Source organism: Bombus terrestris, chromosome 14 (assembly GCF_910591885.1).
Source record: "Bombus terrestris chromosome 14, iyBomTerr1.2, whole genome shotgun sequence".
Lineage (NCBI taxonomy): Eukaryota > Metazoa > Arthropoda > Insecta > Hymenoptera > Apidae > Bombus > Bombus terrestris.
Window position 1 is genome coordinate 4,225,163 of NC_063282.1, and position 14,946 is coordinate 4,240,108.

The 14,946-nt window shown below is 42.7% G+C and overlaps 1 protein-coding gene across 3 annotated transcripts in view; it reads right to left on the reverse strand.

The window, feature by feature from the left end:
• The window catches only part of LOC100643464 (ubiquitin carboxyl-terminal hydrolase 48), a 76,090-nt gene that overhangs the window by 55,123 nt on the left and 6,021 nt on the right, over positions 1–14,946 (reverse strand). The window lies entirely within an intron of this gene.

The window sequence follows — 14,946 nt, forward strand, 5'->3', positions numbered from 1 at the left end:
TATCTCGATTGCTATTTGGTAAATCCACCCCCGAGCTCCTGGCATTTGCAAGCGACAAGCAGTACCGGTACGCATGATAAATCCCCAGGCATTAAAAATATATTTCCAGGATTATTTTTTACGAATACTGTCAGCCAGTTAATCGTTTCGAATAATGCAACCTCGTCCGTGACACGTCTTTCGGGTCGTGGACCAGAAAGACGACGAGGAGGAACGCTTCCTTCGGGACATTCCAGGGGTGGAGATGTGTCGGGGGATTGGGGTTGTGCATCATTTTTCACATACCACGAGGGGGCGGACGGTTTTTGCCGTCTCCCTACCCGTCCGCCATCCAGATAATGCTCTTAAAGACAGATATCTCCCGCGAAACGAGCCAGGTACGCGATCGTACAGAGACGAGGTAAACTTGAACGGAAAATCTGCCTGGATTTTCCAAATGGAACGTTCCACCCTTCGCGGAAAAGGCGACAATTGGAATTCGTGGCAACGCGAAACGTAATTTTTCATTGCTACTTTTCCATAAGGATTATTAATACTATATTTCATGTCCATTGTTCCTAAAACCAACGTATTCGTTTAGTTTATTTAACAGTCATTGGCAAATTACGTTTATCGTTGATATTACGTCGATATAGACATAGATATTTACTGTACATTTTCACACGTATCGCAAAACTCAAGATACATAAATACACCTCCGCTCAAAAGTCTTAGAACAGCCTGTGCGCGAGCCACGAAATTGGACAAAGATTGACACAAAGTGTACGCTGCCAATACATCGACTTTTACGATTTTATTAAAGCATGCACGCAATTTAAAACCCCGATCTACGTTGAGCATTAAAACTGTACTCCCAAGAGTGAAATTGATCGCATTTCGCTTCTGAGAAGCTCGATTTATTCGAACATTCGCCGCGTAACCTGTCGCCAGTCTGCGCCTCGATACAACGAAAAGAAGAAACATTTTCCAATAAATTTTCCGATAAAACAAGGAATCTCGGTGTCGCTCGGAATCACCCATGTCGATTATTGAAAAAATCTATCTATGTACGAGTGAGGGGTGGTGGGACGGGGAGAAAAAGAAGTAGAAAAGCAGAAAGCTCGCGGAAACCGCGAGGACACCGAGGAAGTGCAAATATCCGTTGTGGAGGATTTAAAAAATGTCTCCCTGCCGGATACCCCGAAGCGGGTTTTCCAGAAGCGAATATGCGTATTAATTATGAGCCTTGTTCAAACAGTCGAACAGAGGGACGCACGGGGGTGAGGTGAAAATTGGCCGCCCTTATTACAGTCGAGCCAGGGAGCAACTTCTCTTCTCTCTCTTTCCGTCGTTCGTGCTTTCCGTGTCCCTGTTTCTCTGATCTGCACCTTCGTCCTCTTCCTCTCTCGTCACAGATACGATTCTCCTCTCCTCTCTTTTTTTTTTTTTATTCCTCATTCGAGGCTTTGTTTAACTTCTGTCGCGGAATTTTTCCGGTCCACGGCGATTATTACTCCCAGGAGATGGAAGAGGAAAACAGTAACCGAGAACTCCTGATGCAAGAGGGGGTGGTAGTTATGTATCCCACTACAAGAGGGTGGGATACGTTCCGAGGAAATCGTTTGGAAATGCCTCGATAATTTGGTCGGAAGTCAAACATCAATACGCTCATACCGTCTTACTTTTACATTTTTTAAACAAGAATTTAGGTTCGGGGACCAAAAATTTTGGCAGTCCAAATCCAAGTATGAATTTCAGTTCAGTTGGCTGAATTTTTTACTTTCTTAACTCGACATTCTTCTCGCAGAAACGTCTTAACGTTCATTTGAATGATGTATAAAGACATTTATCCGCTTAAAATATCCTGTGAACTGCAAAGATGCCACACTCTGAACCATTAGCCTTCTCTCTCTGATATTTTTCTTTGCCATTCCATTTCGAAGAACTAAAATTTACGTAACAGATACGTATCAGATAATTGCATAAGGAAAATAAATAATTCCACCTCGATAAAGGTGAAAATTAATGTGACTAATTTGCATTAAAGTACAGTTTGCAATCGACGAAATCGATCTGTTCAAAATCTAATCCTTCCTACGTCTAAGCTTTTTATTTTTAGCTTCAAGTTCGACGAACTATGGTGCCCAAGTTTTTGTTTTTCAACATGGAAAAATAAAGTAACATCGTCAAAGGAAAAGCGATTTAGCATGCCACAACCGGAAGGTTTAATACGGCTGGGAGCATGAAATTGAAATCGTTCTATGTCGTTGCGCAGAGTGCAAAGAACATCATCCTCCAAGGTGCTGTTTTCTCTGGTGGAAGAGACGAACAGCTTCGAGGGAGAGATATCTCTGTTGATTAAGGTCTTCCGTGGATCGTTGTTGTCTCCAGACTCATTCGTGCATAGAGCAGGATATTACGCACCGGTACCGAATAATGATATCTCGACCGCAGTGATCATATAAACCGCAATGATTACAAGGATATCGGAGACCTATCGACGTCTCGTCTGGTATGCGAATTATTGTGCATTCGTGTCGCAATTCCGAATGAACAGCTTAATTGGAGTCCATCGTGCGAAAGAATCTCTTTAACACCGCAACTACCACAATAGTTAAAAGGGACAATTTGTAATTTTTCGTACAAGTTTTATAAATTTACAGTGACGTAGTTTTGGAATTCGAGATGTACGAACACGTTTTCGAAGAAATAATTTCCTCGAGAAATTCGGCATCCGATTGTACTGTACAAAAATACTAAATGTTAGTGCCATAGACTCTTTTTCATCGGATACTGGTTTACTTTCAACGTCAAGAAGATTAAACTCGATTCCGTTCCATAAAACATAAAATAAAAGAAGCTGTACTAAAAGTTCCTGGAACGAATGTTAGATCACAAGAACTAATAATTAATAGAATAAAAAGCGAAAAACTGATGCAGATGAGTTGGAAATCGAAGGAGATTAATTCGTTTCACGCTGCAGACATGGAGTTCGTCGCGCCAGACAGATTTCCCTGAATAACATTTTCTGTCCATAACGATCTTCATTCAAGAACGAATATAAAAATAAAGAAAGATAAATGTAGTAAGAAACCAAGTTTTTTTCCCCGATTCACGCGTATTTCTTGATACAGCAATCTTTTCATTAGCAACGTCAAAAGTGACACGCTTCGAAGAAGAATCGCCCTCGAAGGGGACTACAATACCGTTCCTACCCTGACATCCCTTTGAATGTGGGCGATGGTTCGATATTAGCTGGAGCAAACCGCTTTCGACGAGGACGACACGATTATTCGAGCGAAACAGGGGCGAATCCTCTCCGTTTCACTCACCAACACCCTGATAACCTACCCAATGTCCTCCTCCCTAACTTTTCTTCCTCTGTTTTCCTCCTTTTTCCTCTACTTTCGTCTGTCCAATTCTACGCGTGATCAAAGTTTCTCCCTCCATCTTCTCTCCGCTATTTTTCTCTTCCATTGCATATGGACTCTCCGTATTGGTAAAATTTGAAGAGAAATCTAACAAAAATAACAAAAAGATGCAGTCTACTTCGATCGAAGTTTGATTCACAAGCAAAGAAGTAGCCTTCGATTCCAAAAGAATCCATAATTTTTCTTCCTCGGCTTTCTTCCTTTTTCTTCCACTTTCGTTCTAGCTACAAACGAAATTCCTTCGATCCACCAAGCAGAGTTCCTTCTTCTCTGCTATTTTTCTCTTTCATTTCATACCGATAAACTTCGTAAGATTAGAATAAATATTCGACGAAAACCGTTGAAAACGATACACGTTGTTCAAGCAACATGTTGCTTCTCCAATTCCAGATGAAACAAAAAGGTACCAAAGCAAATCAGCCTACTTTAATCGAATCTTGATCCCCGGGCAAAGAAGTTGCTTCTAATTCCAACGGAATCCTCTTCTTTCTACAGAAACGTCCAACTTTCTCAGCTCACCACGTGGCTGTTTCTCGATCCTCTTTTTCATCGTTTCGTTTCGTTACTTTCGAATCGCTCTCCGTTCATCTCGTTCGAGCGACAAGGTCCTTCTTCATTTTATCTGCTCCCCATTCGTCCTCTGTTCCCTGTCCATTGATTGGGCGCCGCGTATACACCGATTTCTTGCCGGCTCTTCTCTTTCAGCAGAAATAAATCTTGTGTTTTCGCGTATAAGCGGCCTTTTAATATCACCGGGCTTGATTTACCGCCGCGAGGCCATGCATCCTACGTGTAAGAGAGGCCAAGCCAACATCTCCCACCCCCTCAGCTCCCCCCTTGACATTTGTCTTCCGGCCCGGGAAGAAGGGAACACGACTGTCCCCAGGTTTTCCCTGATTTACCGCTCCTCCCGATGGTATTTGACTAAACGATCCCGGATCTTCTCGATGCTCGTTGCACAAGCGGCAACGATCGACCCGCTTGCGGCCAGAAAATTGCACGAGGACACTTCCGGTTCGCATACAACCTCCAATCATCCATCTTCGTATTTCTTTCGGAACAGATACGAATTGTCGGATGAAAGTTTAACTCCTTGCTACGATAGCAGCAAATATTTAATTCAACGGTGTCTGCAAGGATTTGCAAGCATTTTATAGGATCCACGGAACCAAAGAATACCAAATACAATGGCATTCGATGATACGAGTATTGGAATTAACCAATTAACCGCGTTCGACGTGGCTTAAGTGTTTTTTTAAACTAAATTCCACAGTTAACAGGTTAATCGTGTTATTTATGAGATTTTTATTAAGACATAAAATATATGAATTAAATATGAAATAGACGAAGCATAAAAGTTTAAGGAAGTTCCTAATGATTTTTCAAGTTTATTTGTAAGCGTTCTAATGCTTATAAACGAAAGTATACATGCCGGTATAGTTAGTGTCTTGTCTGGCGATATCAAGCCACGCTCACAAACGAACGAGTTAAAGAGCAAATACGGATCGAAAACGTAAAAAGAAGAGAGCCGGCTGTACTCGAATCAAAGTTGAGATCTGATGGTAATATACGTGGCTTGAAAAGAGCGCCAAAGATAGCTAAAGAGCTAAAATTCTTACAATATCTTACATTACGACCGCTATGACCACTGTACACTTCGAGACTCCGTTACTTCCGCGTCACTCATCACTCTCCATTCTTAACCATTCTTACGCCACCTATTCTAACCTCCGAATCGCGTGTGCGCGTTTCGAGAACGCTGCTTCTTACTTAAACATCTTCAAGCCAAGACAGACCTAAGATCTGGTCAAAGAAAGCCGAGTCCCCTTCCAGAACCGCGTCCGCTAGACCAGGCGAAAAACTGGCCGTCCTCTCGATCTGGACTCTCCTAACCGTCCACAAACAAACTTGCCCGCGAACGCGCAAAATCCCTCCCCACGATTTCATGGAGCGAATTCGAAAAAGAGAAAAAAGAAAGAAAAAAAGAGCAAGGAAAAAAGGGAGAAAAATGAAACTATATAAGAGAGAGAGAAAGAGAGAAAAAATGTAAAGATAGCCACCGACCAAAACCACCGCGGCGCTCGCTGTACGGTAATAACACGATAATCATTTATAACGTAACAATCGAGCCACCGTGGCGCGGGGCAACAGGAAAGATCGTTGTACGTGGCGCAAGATGCATCCTCCGGTTATGCAGCTCCGGAGGCCGGGTGCATCGAAGCGTTGCGATCATTACGAGAAGAGGGAGGGGGGAGGTGGAGAAGAGAAGAAGAGGGCAGATTGTACGTGTCCGTGGTAAAAGGTCCACCGGTGTCCAGTGGCCAGTGTGGAAAAAGGAACGCCAAAGAGTCTGGTTCGCGGTGTGGACGGGACAGAGACGATGGAAGAGGAACGACGAAGACGGAGAAAAACAATGTTGCGCGCTCGGTACCGCGGGACATTCAGAAAATAAGAAGAGAGAACTGGGAAGAGGGAGGGGAGCGGCGGCCCCCAGGATGATGAGAAACGAGAGAAGACCGTCGCCGGGTCCCCTCGATGGACGACCAGTTGCATCAACGAGAGCGAATTTAAAAGCGATCACAGGAGTCCTCGGTTCCTTCGTAAATGGAGGTGTAAGGATAAACTGTAAATCATCCGGCTCGTTATCCCGAACCCCGACACGATCATACTCTCTTCGCTACCACTATTTTCTTGTACTACTTTTAACGTGCCGGTTCAACAATACGGGGGCCACCGTCTTTCGCGCTGGTCAATGCGTTACCGTGATGGAAGCCGCGATGATTCTTCACGATCTATCTTTTGTTCAGGGGAAATAGATCGGAAAAGGTGGAAAATCGGTTGCGATCGTGACGTGTGGGAATATCGAGCTTTGTTATTACAAATCATGAGAATATCCAGGTTTCTTCGGTGAGAGGGTAGATCGAGTGTTCAGAGTTCCTCGAGATGTTAGTAATAAATCGGATAGCTTGCTAAAATTTGTAATAATATTACACATAATGTTGTATTCCCAATTACGTTTGTTTTGGCCATTTCTAAGGGTCTTTAGTCATTTTTTGGTACGGAAATCCTAAGACTAATTCGATAGATTTGAACTTGTTTGAAACGTATGTCACGATTACGAGGAATCTTCGAAGATTCCAAACTTTTATCCAAACTCCGTTTATTGCAATGAAACTTTAATTCGTATCTAATAGAACTATTTGCTGATTGAATCCATTTGTCATATGTACGTTGTACATATAAAGAAAAACTCGTAGATAGTGAGAAGAATTAGTGAACTCTAATCATATGAACTGCCTGACCCCCCTAGACTAGGCTAGTGTACTCTCATTCGCTATCTTTCCAAAACTGCAATATGTCAAGATGCAAAAGTTCGATACATATTTCAATTACCAGAGATCCAACTTCTCTTTTACTCTGGGCTCTTGGCCTCCTCTACATCATCGAAATAAATGGGAAAGCAATGTTTCGTTCACGTTACATTCACGTATTCGTCATCGAATGGTACACGTACAAATTGGTCCTTCAACCCGCGTCTGCTTTTCAGCTTGGCTGGTTTCATTGATCCCGTCAAGGTAAACCTATTTAACGAAGGTCGAATCGTTGCCTCGAATCGCTTCTAGCCCGAGGTCTTGGCGAAAGGCTGCTCGCTCTATTTGAATTTTTTTGCCAGCACGTGATTAATTGATCACGATCGAACGTGACTCGATCGAATCGAACGTGGCCTGGATCTTTCTTTCACGATCGATTCACGGGCGTTACTTTTCACGCGAATCGGCCGAATCGAGCGCTTGCCCTGACCTCGAATACGCTCGAAAATCTCGGTTTTCTAGCGCGAACGCGCGGAATCCGTGGCTTCTTCAGCCACGAGAACGAACATCCACTCGCCAATAACTCGTGGAATGCGGGTTGACTGTAACTCGAGCGATTATTGCTTGCCGTACCGTTAACGAAGCCTCGTTACAAGCGAACTTTGTAAATACCTCGAGATAGAAAGAGGCGAACATCAGTTTTTCGAATAACGAACGGGCCATGAACTTCGTTGGAATGCTTCTGCTTTAAATCATTGTAGCCTGGATAGGCGTAGGTTCCGCTCACAATCGAGTTTGCAACCAATTTTTCTGCCATCTTTTATCGTACAAAATCAACGATCTGCTAAGGCGTGTAACAGACTTAGCATGACTTCCAGACATCGTCTATAAATTACGTAGATAACCACGTGTCCGTACAGTAGATGATTTGTTGAAGAGAAATTTCAGTTAGCGTTGATATGCTGCGTTCCTTCAGTTATTTAAGCAATGCTGTTGATGCTGTTACATTTTTGTTTTTGCTGGCTTGGACGCGATAATTTAGAAGGATAGAAGAAGCACAGCACAGTGTGTTGGAGCGAATATTATCACTTAAAATCCAAAGATGAATAGCCATGTTTTAGCAGCGGTAAAATGTATTAATTGAACTCTTGAATTCACTTACGAGAAACGTAAATTCATACTGCTGGAATAAGAAATCACAACGGCAACAAGCAGAGTCAGTGAATCGGAAAATTGTTTGTTGACCCTAGCATTTTCTTCTAACGTACTAGAAAATATTCAGTTTTTCTTGACAAAATCTTGTTTCTCTCTGCAACTGTTTCCGATGTAGCTCTTAAGGGTTTGAAGATCGAAGGGCGGCTTCGCCTCTTAAACTCGAGTTACCGCAGCTAAGAAAAGATACGTATCTGCTATTGTTGGCTCTTCTTCAAACCCATAAAGTCAAAATCGAAGCCAAATCGCTCGCGGTACTCCCACGAAAGGTCCATCCTGCTACGATACTATCTCCAAAACCGTATCTACAAACTTAGAGACTCGGGGAAACGCAAAAAATGTGAAATTTCGAAATAGCTTCAGAGCGAATACCAAGAATCACATGGTACCGCTCGAACAGGTACGAAGAACTTCTGGAACAACCTTATCACGACCTCAAATCGTTCGCTGGAGGAAAAACGCAAACCGCACGACAGCTAGGGAAACGTGAAGGATTTCACAACTTCCTGACAAAAGCCATGAGGTAGTAAGTGAGACGATGAACGAAAGAAAAGAAAGACTTCGATGAGGCGACGGTGAATCGTTGTGAGCGGGCGGAAGCTGGCGGTACGCGCTAGAATAACGAAAGCTAATTATGCGTTCGAGACGAAAAAGGGGGAAATCACGGCAAAAACCGTCGATAATCGACATCCTGCCGCAGTCCGTCGGTCAACTACGCTACCGACCGGCGTAAATTTAGTCCCGGGGTCCTGTATTCCCTCGTCCCAGAGGCGAACGTTACCTCGTCGCGACCGAGAAGTCCCCCTGAACAAACAAGAAGATCGGCCGTGGAGGCTTTTGCTGGCGTAAAAACGAAATCCGTGGACGATGCTTCGACGATCACGGTATGCAGTCGCCCTGGACCGTGATCCTGGAAGCGGAAAGCCAGAGCAGGCCTGTGCCCGCCTCGAAATCCAGCCGATACCTTTCGATTCCAAAGCCGGAGCAACACCCTTTTCTTCTTCAAATGTTCGAGGAATCTTAAAAGCATGTGCGAGAAGAATCTTTTTGCCCGCCGAAAGAGAACGTCTCTCGAGATGGGCTGTTTTTCGGGTCACAACATTTAAAATATTTTTGACAGTCAAATGGTTTCTATAAATTTTTGATTATTTCGATATTTAATACGATCGTATTTCTTTTTCTTCTGCTAAAATTTCTCTCCCAAATTCTGCCAAATGGATGATAAATTAGTTCCTAAACAGATTTTCCTCTCGTGTAGCAAATGCTCGACGAGTATACTCGACGTATTACGAATCTTTACGTATCTTTGTACATCTTTATGTATTTTATATACATTTTAATGGTTTGGCAACTAAGGAATGCGGATTGACAAAATCCCCATTTGCATCGGTCCCGTATCCTACGCTCCATGTATTTTTTTTTTATCTTTCTATCGTTTTTTAATCTTTGCAATTTCCTTTCCTGGCAAGTCTACTCTCACTGATAAAATTGCGTATAAACTATTCCGAACGTCAGTTACACGACACTAGATCTAAATACTTGCGCAGCTCTAAGAAAACTATCGTCTAAGGAGTAATAAATTATCTCCATCACGAATCCGCACTAAACATTTTGCGAACGTGTGCAGATGGAAATGGAGAAAAATGGAACAAATACGCATCGATATTTTTACAACGAGCGAATAAATGAGAAGAAAAGATATCCCTGGCGGTAAAATTTAAAAAACTTCGACGAGATGGGACAGCGCGACCAATTCCACGCGAGAGGTCGAGTTTATTTATTTTATTTATTTTATTCTCGGAATCAGAGCGAATTAAAATACGCTAGAGCATAATACCTAATTTTTGCAAGATGTTATATCGTATGTGCGCGCTTTTTTCTAAAGATGTTATCTAGATTTAGAAATTTATCTTGCTTTAATCGTTCCACCGATGACCACCGTGGCAATGAACGTGTTAAGAAGCTACACAAAGTGAACTACCGGCGAAGAGACTCGGCTAAAAATCAGCACCGCTTGAACGAGACGACGGAGAACGAAGCAAAAGAGCCAAAAAAAAGGCGGGAGAACAATCAACGACGGAGCGGCAGGAAAATATCGATGCAGCCGTTTCTCGAAACGAGGTTGCGGCGAGAGGCCGACAGAACCGGCAAATCGTTGCACCGCCTGCGCCCTGTTTTTGCTCGATTTCTCAAAACCGATCGAGCGTTCCCGATCAGGGAGCAACACGCGTAGCTTGCACGCCAGGCGTGACCATCGGCTACCGCGATACACCACGAAAAACGTAGCCGCCCGCCATGCTCAGTCGCTCACGTCTATTTACATTGGCACCGTTGCGGGGAACGATCGATCCTACACGAACGTGCCTTCCACATCGACCATCGAAATCTTCCACTACGAATTTTTCGTCGATGAAACGGATTACGATTTTGTACAATACACTTTTCAGAAGGGACAAGGGCATGAAGCGATAATTGTACGAAGAAATCGGATAAGAAGCTGTAGCACAGTTTGGTCAAAGTTGAATAAACAACCAAGTATTACTTAAAAGTAAAGTAAGTATTAATGTACATGATCGTTCATAAAAATAATAATAAATTCATAATAATATCAATCCTTACCGTGCAAAACGCACGTACAGGTTCAACAAATTCACGCTAACGATCGATTAATTATACATATATCACGTTGCATGTAGTTTCTAGAGGTGGCGAACTTGTGAGAAATGCAAAAAGAAAAATAAATTTCGCGAATTCGCTCTGAGCTGTACAGATTGTGATTTATCTATCGCGGTGTATGGGAAACTGCTATTTTGCTCTGACGAAAATGAAGTTTCCAATTCTCAAAGTACCGCTACGTTTCTCCCTTTTCTCCAGCGTCTTCTAAATGAATCGTATAATTGATAGAAACAATCAAATGGCCATTACTATCGTGGAAAACGCACCCCATAAATTCGGCGAAAGTTCGCACTAACGATCATCGTTTGAAACATAAATGCACGCGCACGTACATGAGGAATTCTTCCGGAATCAGGATGTATCTCCCTCGCCCCGTCTCTTTTTCTCCTTCTACTTCTCCCACCGGGGGTGGCCAGTGTCTCGGGGGCGGTCATATATCATCCACCCCCGGGGGGTGGCTACGGGGGTGGTGGCAAAAAATCTTGCCGAGCAAAAACTATCATCAGTGCTCGGGCAAAGCGAGCTCAACGCCTTCTCTCTTCTTCTTCATCTTCTTCTTTCTCTTCTTCTCTTCCTTCTTCTTCTTCTTCTTCTTTCTATCCGCTTTGCTTTCACGTCTCCTTCTTCCTTACGTTCTTTTGTATATTCCCTGGCTCTTTCACCAGTTTCAGGAAAGGACAGGAAGAAGCAAAACTTGTGCGCCTCGAGAAAACGCCTCGACCCGAGTTCATTAGGTTTTCAGGGTTTGCTTTTGGCAGCGTTTAATGAGAGGAAAGATAAAGCGTATCCTCCCTCCCCGTTAACATTCTGGTCAGAATTCGATGGATCGTGGAATCCTTTCTTACGTTTTAACCTTGCTGAGAATTGAAGTAAAAAATTTCCGAGATACGGTTAAGCAGAAAATCTATGGCGCTGTCATAGTGAAATTCGTCGGAGCCATGAATTTTGTTGGGAAACGGAAGAAGTTATAAATTTATTTATACAGCAGCCCTCCTCCCTTTTCTATTTTCCATTTTCTATCTATGAGAGCAAATATCGGAGACTATTTTCACATCATGCTGTCCATAATGGTGCCATTTCGATACGCTATTTTACATATAAGTTTTGTTCCCTCTTTAATCTCAAATCATTCCAAGTCTATTCTAATTATTAGCCAAACAGCAATGAAAGTCGTACGATATTATCAGAAACTACTTCCTCTTAAGAGAATAGAATATTTTGTCACCGTCGTCAAAGAAATTTAACCGCGTTCGCTCGCGTCTCGTTTCCGCCGATGAAATATCGATGTTCCCGTTCGAGATTCGTTTACGTCGTCCCATAAGCTACCCGCTTGATATTGGCGTAGGGTGCAGCTCTTCCCGACTCTCGCGGTAATTGACATGCTCGATTTTATGAAGCTACTGTGACCGGCCGAAAATACACTTTTCACTCTCCCGTTCCATCGTTCGATCCATCTAATTGAAACACTTTGTTTGTCTACATCTATAGAGCGCCCCTCTTTTTCAGGGGATCAAAGATAATTCATGTAACGCGACAAATTAGAAAACAACCAATGTCTAAGTTATTTCTTCGCGATTGCTATGTTTCACGGTGAATAAAAAAGCGAGCAGAAGAAATCGGTGCAAGGAGAGAAAGAAAGGGAGAAAGTGTCGAGAGTGGCTCCAAGAAGGAGGAAAAGAGGGTAGCTTCGACTCTGGACTGGCTGCAAAGGCCTCCTGCAATGAATCAACTTATTTAAGGGTAGTTGGATTTCGCGAGTCGATGCACGACGACTACGAGCCACCCCACTATCCCCCTCCCTAACTCCCTTCTTCTTCAACACAGCACGCCTCGTAGAATGATTTATAGTTTTCCTTCCGTGGCCACCCATCCGTCCTCCCCTCGCACCACCCCTCGCGCAAACAGCACCCCTCTGCCAAATGTACGCAAAATAGTCGGAATTTGTTCGGCACCATCCTGACTAAAGTAAAATACTGTTGTATATACGAGGCTAACGGAACTGCTCGATTGTGGAGCGCACTGCACTGTATTCTCCGTTTAAGTATTTGGAAATGAACGAATCGCGACAATTACAATTATTCAGTACTTTATCATACAAAGGATAAGACAAAGAGACGTTAGCGCTATATTTAGTTCTGTTTAATCAGTTTCGCGTCTACAAGTCTGCACCTTGCACGAATAAACTAAACACGAAGAAAGTCGAAGCTCAGAAACATAGAAAATTAAAGATATCACAAATTTTTGGCGAGATTTGAAACCTCCCTCGTTGAATTCCTTTGCTCCTGAGCTTTCCAACAATGCGCATATGATACCACGTGTCCCATTAATCGTTGCCTCAAACGTTATTGTATCGTTAAGGCACTTCAGTAGGTTAATTGAAAAATATAAATAAGCAGCAAGAATCGAGAGAAATTGGGGAAGAATCGTTGCAGTTTGCACGAGACCCGTTCGAGGGCGGCTTAAGGTTCGCTAAATAATTATTAATGATCGTCAGGGTGAAAGTGTGACTCTGATCGTGTTGACACTGCATTGTAAGCCGCAGACAATGCTATGGTGGCTTTCTGAAGCGTGTGGCTATGGGTTTGATGGAGGAGCAGCGCGATGGCGGCGCGGAGGGCAGGGTCCGTAATTAATAACTTGGAATTGATTAAGGTGTCAGATAAGTCCATGGAGACGGTGGTTCGTGGCTCTTTCTCCCCTTCTCCGGTAGCCTCTCTTTCTTCATCGGTGCGACGCGTTACGATATGATTAATAATTTCGAGATAACGCCGCGCCGTCCCAGCGTCCTTGTCCCTTTGAGAGGGGCCGATTTGCGGCCCCACTTACGGCCTCATAAATGACTAATTATTCTCACTGTCCTCGCTGGTTTCTGACCGCTCTGCTAAAAAGGCAAAATCAGAACGTTCGACTCGATTTTCACGACACAATTTTTCTGTTAATGCTTTTCATACCACGCCGTTCTATCGAATTATCGCTCCAAGTATTACAGCACAATCGAAGTATCTCCATTCCACTGAAGATACACTCAAAGGACAATACGTTTAGAAATTTCATACGTTTAAGAAGATCCATGGTTTCATCGCGTTGCAACGCAAAGTTTAGGGACCAGTAAGGAACCGTCTCTGCTATGTCGAGACCAATAAAAAAGAAGGTGCTCTTTCTCGATAGAAGTTGAGCGATCGTCTATGCAAATACCTAATCCTTTCACAGATCCATCCAGGTGACGTTGACGGATTGGTGGAGGACTTTGTTCAGAGGCAGCTCCAACAGATTGCAATCCGCGACACCATTTGTTTCCCCTGAGACTCGAGGAGCTTCCTGCCGCGCCGGTGGGAAGACCTCGTCGAGAACGATTAACGGGTCTTCGTTAATTGCTAATAAAGAGAAACCCGGATGATGTACCTTTCAACATAAAATACTGGAAAGATCGAACAGTACACACGTTTGTCTCAAACTGACTTCACAGCAGTTTGTCTCAACGTGTACAACTAATGGAAGAGATATAGGGAAGTAATAAAACTGTTTAGAAACTAAGATTAATACGTTTAAAAACCTAAGATGGGAAGGATTCTGATACTTGCGCAATTAAAATATCCATTTGTCTTCGACGTTTGAATTTTCGTGTGTAAATTATCGCGAACGGAAAATCCACAGGGAAATTTTTCGATAATGACCACAGCGAAAAAAGGGGTATGAAGGATTAATCACCCAGAGATGCGAGAAAAGACAATGGCACGGGTGTGGAAAAATATTTTCTACCTTTTCCCTTGCTCGACAAAGGGTAAAGTATCTACGACGAATCCGGAGTAACATTTTCGTTGGCTACAAAATGGACGGAATGTGAAATAAAATTCTGCGGACATTCTTTGAATAACTATCTTCGATCGTTCTTATTAAGAAAATTCTATGTTCTATCGGAATTTCGCATCTAAGAAAAGGACGTTCTTACGAAATTATCGACTTTCCAAATATTCACATGAAATATTAGCTTCGTCACTTATATCAAATAAAACTTTTACAAAGATCTAAATAAGCTACCTAAGGAAAGTGTGAAGACCCCTTTCATTACAAATTTATTTATCTGACACTCGTAGAAAATGCAACCTAAAATGTACTTTATAATAGAATAATTTATTATTGATTGAATTATCAACAGCAGCTAATTTCTACGTGAATCCCTAAATAAAGTATAAATATACAAGTAAAGTCTGACGGAAGAAATTTCCGTAATAGCCGGAAAAAAATATTATCAAGAAAAATGTATCAATAAAAATTGCGGAAGATAAAGAGAGAAACAAAAACGAAATGATTTTCAAAACTGAAGTGCTACATATAAT